Genomic DNA, 9,690 nt, shown 5'->3' on the forward strand with positions numbered 1-9,690 from the left:
TTGATCTTAATACTTCTGCTACCCTTAATCACGAATTTTTGTCTCTTATTCTTTTTCATACTGTTTTAGAATGTTGTTAAACTCATTAAAAGAACTAAATAACTATTGTCCACACTCATAGTTAATTAAAAAAAAAACACATAGGCGTGCATTGATTTTGGCATAGCCACCTTTACTTAACAAGCCATGAAGTTGAAACTTGGCAACATCTAGTGGTAGACCGATTAATTCTGAACAGTTCTCATTTGTTTTTAAATAATTTTCACTATATTTACAGAGAAACTGAAATATTTTACAATATTTCGTGCTCCAAATTATAAAGAACATTAAAAGGTATGTTATTAAGATGATTTTAGTTCAATATAATATATTTTTATATAAACTTGCGTGCATATAGAAATCCGTCCACTTAAAATTTTTGTCATTTTTAATGTCTTATATTTCCTAAACCTGTTGGCAGATTTAAGTGATTTTTTAAATATGTTATAGCCTAATTCTTTAGCAATACCCCTGTAATAATATTGTTGCTAACCAGTTAAATTTTTATGGTGTACAGGGCATTTATAAAATACTGAAATTAAAACCCGACTCCAGTTTTCTTAACATTCTGTTTTTTTTATTCGCTTATATTTAACAACTAGATTTGTTATTTATCAATTCAGGGTGTTTCTAAATAAGTGCGACAAACTTTAACGGGAAAGGAACAAAGTGCAAAATGTTGACGCCTGTATTTTAAATGTAATCATTTTTTTCGAATTCTGAAAAAACTAATAAGTATTTTTGAAAAATTTAAACGCAGAATAAAAGATTACTTTATTACCGAGGGCCGAAAGTCTCTTAGAATGAATAAAAAGTTTTTTTTAATGACATATTTGAAACTAAAAATCACACTAAATTTTCTTAGTTTTTCACCCCTGTAACTTATTAAAATAAACATAGAAGTTTTCAGGGACTTTGGGCCCTCGGTCCTAACGTAATATTTCACTCTGCGTTTAAATTTTTGAAAAATACTTATTAGTTTTCTTAGGATTCGAAAAGAATGATTCCCGTTTATATTCTTGTTATTGGTTTTTTTTAACGTTACTTACAAGGAATTACTTTTAATATTATTTTGTACAAACTTCTAATTAATAATATTTTCTTGTTCGACTCAAAAAATACTATACATTTTACCAGAATTTGTACTTTAAAATCGTAGCTTCGAAAGCGGTAGTCCGAAAGTCAAACTCCAGTGTTGCCAATCGGCGGATAATTATCCGATTTGCGTACCTTTTTGAGAGTTGTCGTATCTTCTTCGTATCTTTAAATAAATCGGATATTTGCGGATATTTTTCAGTGTATTTACCATGACTAAAACTTTCTCATCCATATTCCCAACACCAACAACACATTGATTTTGTTTGGTTCCACCCAAATTTTTATACTGGATGAATGTTAGTGACATCCGATACTTTTCATCTTTTGACAAAAGGGACATGTGCCAATTCTTTTGTTTAGAATTTAAATACACAAGTGCGTCCACTTAAGACATACTAATCCAATTCAAATGTCAAAAACCGTCTGCCGTCCGATGTTATTTATGAGTTTTTAGTTTTTCGTCTTTTAAACTTATGAAAGCTAATTCAAGCACGATTTAGTTTTATTTGTGAAAATACTTTTTTATAATGGATAAAGTTTAAAAACGTGTGGATATTGAAATATAATATTTAATTTGTTTTAGACCAAATCAAATAATGAAAAAAATATAATGCACTGCCTTAATTGTAGTTATATACATTGTAACATTGGAACAATTTTGAATAAAAATTCTAGGAGAGTTGGTCACGGATTTCCACCATACTTCATTCGACGTACCTATCTTGCTAAGATTGCTAAATTCTTATTGGTTAATTGATAATTATAAAATGTTTATTAAGAATAAAATTGTAAAATAAAACAGTTAATAATTTAATAAATAATAAATAATTTAATTTCTATTCGATAATTAAGAATAATATCACCTGTCTTACAGGTTATATATTTTTCTACACTTTAACCACAGATGTACACAGAATATATAACGTTATTCAGAATAAGGTAGTCATTTGTAGAATACCAAATGTAAAGTTCAAAAATAATGTGTTAAAATAGCGAATTTTCCAGATTTCTCGGACATGAGATGTAGTTAAATCGGTTCTTTTTTGTAAAGTTCTGTCAAATCTAATATCTTAAACAAAACCATTTCATCAAAGCATGTTATACCTAATTGTATTTATGATTTTTTTGAGAAATTTAATGGTACTATGCAGAAAAGAATTTTCCGGCACAGAAACGTCACTTTTCTGCACACTACTGTCAGTTATTCTGTGAGAAAATATTAAGTTTGTTAACATAAAATTGTGCAGAAAAATGCATTTGGAATAGTGGTTGTAGAAAAATCTACTTATTTGAAACTAGTAATATCTAGATATCTACTAATTAACTCAAAAATTTTTCAAATTTTTTGCCTATAAAAATTATTTAGTCGGGCATTAAATGTTGAACGCAACACGGGTATTATGGATAATAACCTTGATATCTTAATAACTACAAGACTGTCAAATACATTTCTATTGTTTTAGTTGGAATAAATCTTTAGTTGTTAAAAGAGCGTAGGCAAACAATTTCGGACCAATAATCTTTAAACGTATTCATTTTTTTTTTTCGAATCCTGAGAAAACTAATAAATATTTTTGAAAAATTTGAACGCAGAATGAAAGATTACATTATTACCGAGGGCCGAAAGTCCCTTAGAATAAACAAAATGTTTCTTTTGAATGAGATATTTGAAATTAAAAATCACACTCAATATTCTCTTTTCCTTTCACCCCTGTAACTTATTAGAATAAAAATTATAGAAGTCTTCAGGGACTTTCGGCCCTCGGTCATAATGTAATATTTCATTCTGCGTTTAATTTTTTAAATAATACTTATTAGCTTTCTCAGGAATCGAAAAAAATAATGCATTTTAAAAGCATTGACCAGAAATTTTGCGTCTATGCTATTAATGTAGCTGTAGTTTTTTTTTGTATTGATTTATTTATTTATTTAGAATTTAACACTTACGATAATACAAAATACAAGTAATATATTAATAGTAAGTAAATAGTATTTACATAAACGAATTAGGTAATCAGCTAGGATACGAGATTTTCATCTATAAACGAAAATTTTTAAACTGTGAAAAAGAGAAGCCAGTAGATTAAAGGGCCGGTTGTTCGAACGCTAAGCAGAAATTGAATCAACTGATCATTATCAAATATTTATTTACTGTCAATATCAACTTTGATTGGGTTGCTGAAAACATACCTAATTGATTATAATTATGTGATTAATTGATTAACTAATCGATTATGTTAATAATTGTTACGTTAATTGATAATTAATAATTAATTAATCAATTAATTATGTTAACTATCATAATGATAATTGATTACAATCAACTGATTGGCGTACGAACAACGGATTTTGTTATTGGATGGTTGTTAAGGGGACTAAAAGAATAACATTGGCAACATTGATTTTAATAACAGAATAATTTTTGATCTAGCGTAGGTACCTTTTCGTGAGCGTCATAAAGTTGGCGAAACGGTTTTTTCAAAGTCATTATTTTGACTTCTACCATAGCTAAAAAAATTGCACCTCGTTTGCGGATAATTGCACCATTCAAAATTCCATTTGCGGATTTTCCGTTTTCGAGATATAAGCAAATCAAAAGTGGAGATTTCGGCGCAGCGCTAAAAATAAATGTCGATTTTCAGGGTTTCAAATGCCGTAAAGTCACTAAATAACCATATCACCTAACTGCACCTCGTTTGCGGATTATGAATAAACTGGTTTTAATTGAAAATTGTGAAAATTGAAAATGTTATAAAGGAAAAACGATATTAATGTTGGTTGCCTATACTGTAGGCGCAAAGGAATGCCAGAATAATTTTCACTTTTGGTAAACCTAAACTGTAAGGCTAAAAGTAGTATGTACCATAGTCACAATAACTCCTCCTGACTTAAAGATAATCCCTCCTTTCGAAATTTCATTTGCGGATATTCCATTTTCAAGTTATATCAAAATGAAATTTCTCGGTACAGCGCCAAAGTATATATTTTCATTATCGGGATATTCATTAAAAGCTGTAAAAATAACAATAACTATATCATTTAATTTCTCCTGGTTTGAGGATTACCAATATAGACCTGGTTTAAACTAAAAATCATAAAACTTAAAAATTTTCCGAAGAAAAAAATTTTCCATTTTGGTGGTCCTAAACTGTATTTGCAAAAGAATTATCTGTATTGTAATGTATATCTAAAATGACAGTTTCTGACGTAAGAAAATCCCTCCATTCGAAATTTCATTTGCGGATTTTCCGTTTTCGAGATATAACCAAATAAAAAGTTGAGATTTCGAATAAATTTTCATTTTCTGGATATAAAAAGCCGTAAAATTGCTAAATAACCATATCACCTAATTGCTTTTCGTTTGCGGATTATAAATAAACTGGCTTTAATTGAAAATAATAAAAATTGAAAATTTTATAAAGAAAAACGATATTAATGTCGGTTGTGGTTGCCTACACTGCAGGGGCAAAGGCAAAGGAATAGTAGTGATATTGATTATAGTTACTTTAGAGGATTCGTTACAAATCGTTACTTTTGTATAAAGTAATCATTTACAAAATAAAAATGTATACCATTTTTATTCAGTTACAATGCGAAGGCAAAACAATCTTACTTTTCAATTAGAATACGGAGTGCAATCCAGCTACCGAGAGCTTTTCCCACACATTGCAACTGAAACAAATAGGGTAGGTGACTAGCGTCATCTGGCAATTGAAAGATAAAGTTTTTCAATCCTAATAGCCACATTAATAATATTGAAAATTTAAAAATATTACTAAAAGATTTTTAAATTGAAAAACTTATTGGTACATTTTCCTGGTGACACTTCCAAGACTTCTACAATTTGCAAGCTAAATGGATGCTGCAGTGAAGACAAAGGGAAGGAATTCTACACTATGCAATTAACATCCTCGTCTGCAGCTTGGTATAAAGTTCCAACGGAAAATGCACCTAGTTCTCTACGGAATACCATTTTCAGTTGCAATGCGAAGGCAAAACAATCTTACTTTTCAATTAGAATACGGAGTGCAATCCAGCTCTCTGAATCGCGATTTTCGATTCTTATTGGAATATCATCGGAGAGAGCGTAGGCTTGTTATCCATATCCTAACTGACCAGCACCGAGAGCTTTCCCATACATTGCAACTGAAACAAATAGGGTAGGTGACTAGCGTAATCTGGCAATTGAAAGATGAAGTAAGAAAAGTAAGATTGTTTTGCCTTCGCATTGCAACTGAATAAAAATGGTATACATTTTTATTTTATAGTCGTATTACTCCGTAGAGTAACTAGGTGCATTTTCCGTTGGAACTTTACCAAGCTGCAGACGGGGATGTGAATTGCATAGTGTAGAATTCCTTCCCTTTGTCTTCACTGCAGCATCCATTTGGCTTGCAAATTGTAGAAGCCTTGGAGGTGTCACCGACGGGTGAACCCTGGAGAACCTGAACAACCTTACCGGAGATTGGGTAACCAACCCCAGTGGAAAGTAGGGTCAGGGCTGACGAGGAAGGGAGAAATGGTCCTCCGAAACGGGGGTTGGACGATAGGCCAGTAACCTATTCTTGTAAAAAGTACTACTACGAAACCTTCAGATAGGCCTCGGAATGGACGGATATCAAGACGACGACTTTGGCAACGGAATATGGAATTTATGCTGGGAACATGGAATGTCAGAACGCTAAATAGACCAGGAGCACAGAGGATCCTTCTACACGAACTGAAAAGATATAAAATAGGAATCACTGCAGTACAAGAAACTAAATGGTTGGGAAAACGTAGCCGGGACACTAAAACACACACTATACTGTATAGCGGTAAAGATGAAGGAAATAAAGAATTTGGAGTAGCCTTTATCGTAGATAATAAAATGAAGCACCTGATAACAGATTTTCAAGCCATCAATGAAAGAATCTGCAAGCTTAGGATAAAAATGCATTTCTTTAACATAACCCTTATAAATGTGCACTGTCCCACAAATGAACAGGAAGAAGACACTAAGGTAGCCTTTTATCAAGATCTAGAACGAATATATGACTTAATACCAAGAAACGACATTAAAATGGTGATAGGCGACACAAACGCCAAGATCGGAAAAGAAGAAGAGTACATAGGGGTAATAGGGAAACATAGTTTGCATAGAGACACAAATGAGAATGGTAAGTTTCTAATAGATTTCGCAGCTGGAAAGAATATGATTATCAGTTCGACATGCTTCCCACATCGGGACATACATAAGGGCACTTGGATATCACCTGACGGAAACACAATAAATCAAATAGACCATATATACTGACTGAAAAAAGAATGGCGACGAGTATATTAGATGTAAAAAGCAGACGTGGCGCAAGCTGTGACTCAGACCATCTACTAGTGCAGACACGGTTTAGATGCAAAATCAGTCGAAAGGTAAAGGAAAAATATCCAAAACAAGAAAAACTAACCTTAGATAACCTAAAAGTCCCTGAGGTACAAGAAAGATTTGAGAGAACACTGGATGAAAAATTACTAGAAGAAAACAGAGCAGACTCCACAATAGAAAATCAATGGAACACCATAAGCAGTATCATACTAAACACAGCGAAAGAAGTCCTAGGAACAAAGACACAACGGAGAGAAGAAACATGGTTCGATGAAGAATGCAAACAAGCTATACAGGAAAGAAATAAAGTACATAAGAATTACATACTCAGACGTACTAAAGAGAGAAAAACAGAATTTGAGAACAAAAGACGAAGAGCCGATAAACTGTGCAGGCAGAAAAAGAGAAAGTACGAAAACCAACGGATACTAAATATAGAGAGGGAGTTTAAGGAAACGAAACACGTAGTTCATACCAACTTATCAAACATTTAAGACAGGGATACAAACCGAAGAGGAGCCTCTGCAAAAATAAGAACGGTGAAATCATTAGCGATATGGACGAAATTAAGATAACCTGGATGACATATTTTAAGGAAGTATTAAACAAAGGGGCACAAGCACCATTGCAACAACAGAGGCAGCAGCAGGCATGGCAGGAGGTACAACAACAAGAACTGGGGGAAGATGGAGAAGAAAATGAACTCTAGACCCTCAAAGCTAGAGGAGGTCCAAACGGCAATCCACATACAAAAGGCCATAAAGCACCGGGAATAGATAAAATACCGGCAGAACTACTTAAGCAAGGAGGAAGGAATTTTACACAACAGATGTACCAGCTAATGCGACAGATATGGATAGAAAAAGAAATCCCCAACAATGGAAGAAAAGTATAATCTGCCCTATTCATAAAAAAGGAGACAAACTGTTGTCAGAATTATAGAGGCATCTCTTTACTTTGTTCGGGATACAAAATATTCACAAACATCCTTAATCGAAGACTTCAACCTCTCACGGAAAAAATCATCGGGGAATATCAAGCAGGGTTTAGGCAAAATAGATCTACCATTGACCAACTATTTACAGTTAAACAAATACTATACTAGCCAAAGCATGGGAATATGACATGGACGTTTACAATCTCTTTGTAGATTTTAAACAAGCCTATGATTCAATAGATAGAACAATTCTACCTAATATATTGGAAGAATTTAGCATACCATCAAAATTAATACGACTAGTGCAAATGAAAATGACAGAAACAGAAGCACAGGTATGTATTCAAGGACAGATCACTGATGCGTTTACGATAACACAAGGACTGAAATAAGGCGACGGACTGGCTCCAACGCTTTTTAATCTTGTTCTTGAATATGTAATTAGACGGTTGACGGTGAGAGGAAATAACATACTTACAAACAAATCTACCCAATTAGCAGCATACGCAGATGATATAAACATAATGAGCAGAACAATGAATGCAGCGGAAGAAACCTACGTTGAGTTGAAACAGAGTGCAGAAGCAGTAGGGCTAGCAATAAATACAAATAAAACAAAACTACTCATACAAACCAAATCAAATAGACCGGCGCAACAACACTTTATTGACGATATACAACATGTGAATAGATTCACGTACCTAGGAATGGATCTGGTTGCAAGCAATGAAGAAGAACCGGAAATGAATAGAAGGCTTGTGCTGACAAATAAAGCCTATTTCGCGATAGGCCACATATTCAAATCGCGAGACGTACACCGGAAAACAAAACTCGGGGTATATAAAACAATAATCAGGCCCATAGTAAGTTATGGCTGCAAAACATGGGTGGTGACACAGAAATCTGCCAATGCATTAGATGTGTTTGAAAGAAAAATATACCGTAGGATACTGGGCCCAATAAGTGAAAATAACAACTTGCAAATTAGGTATAATAGAGAAATATACGAGCAATATAGCGAACCAACTCTATCACAATACACTAAACTGCAGAGATTACGGTGGGCAGGGCACGTGGTCCGCATGCATGAGAATTGAATCCCCAGAAAATTGCTAAATGCAAGAATGCAGGGAAAAAGACCTGTTGGAAGACCTAAAAAGAGATGGGAAGACGAAGTCGATGAGAATGCCAGGAACTTCCTGGGAACGCGTTCATGGAAAAGAACAGCGGTAAATCGAAATGATTGGAGAAACTTGTTGAAGGAGGCCAAGGCTCGATTTGGCTGTAGTGCCATTGGATGGATGGATGGATGGATGGATGGATGGAGGTGTCACCAGGAAAATGTACCAATAAGTTTTTCAATTTAAAAATATTTTAGTAATATTTTTAATATTTTCAATATTATTAATGTTGCTATTAGGATTGAAAAACTTCTTTCAATTGCCAGATGACGCTAGTCACCTACCCTATTTGTTTCAGTTACAATGTGTGGGAAAAGCTCTCGGTGCTGGTCAGTTAGGATATGGAGAACAAGCCTAAGCTCTCTCCGATGAGATTCCAATAAGAATCGAAAATCGCAATTCAGAGAGCTGGATTGCACTCCGTATTCTAATTGAAAAGTAAGATTGTTTTGCCTTCGCATTGCAACTGAATAAAAATGGTATACATTTTTACTTTATAGTCGTATTACTCCGTAGAGTAACTAGGTGCATTTTCCGTTGGAACTTTACCAAGCTGCAGACGGGGATGTGAATTGCATAGTGTAGAATTCCTTCCTTTTGTCTTCACTGCAGCATCCATTTGGCTTGCATATTGTAGAAGTCTTGGAGGTGTCACCAGGAAAATATACCAATAAGTTTTTCAATTTAAAAATCTTTTAGTAATATTTTTAATATTTTCAATATTATTAATGTTGCTATTAGGATTGAAAAACTTCATCTTTCAATTGCCAGATGACGCTAGTCACCTACCCTATTTGTTTCAGTTGCAATGTGTGGGAAAAGCTCTCGGTGCTGGTCAGTTAGGATATGGAGAACCAGCCTAAGCTCTCTCCGATGAGATTCTTATAAGAATCGAAAATCTCGATTCAGAGAGCTGGATTGCACTCCGTATTCTAATTGAAAAGTAAAATTGTTTTGCCTTCGCATTGTAACTGAATAAAAATGGTATACATTTTTATTTTGTAAATGATTACTTTATACAAAAGTAACGATTTGTAACGAATCCTCGAAAGTAACTATAATCAACATCACTA

This window comes from Diabrotica virgifera, chromosome 3 (assembly GCF_917563875.1).
Source record: "Diabrotica virgifera virgifera chromosome 3, PGI_DIABVI_V3a".
In the NCBI taxonomy this organism is placed as follows: Eukaryota; Metazoa; Arthropoda; class Insecta; order Coleoptera; family Chrysomelidae; genus Diabrotica; species Diabrotica virgifera.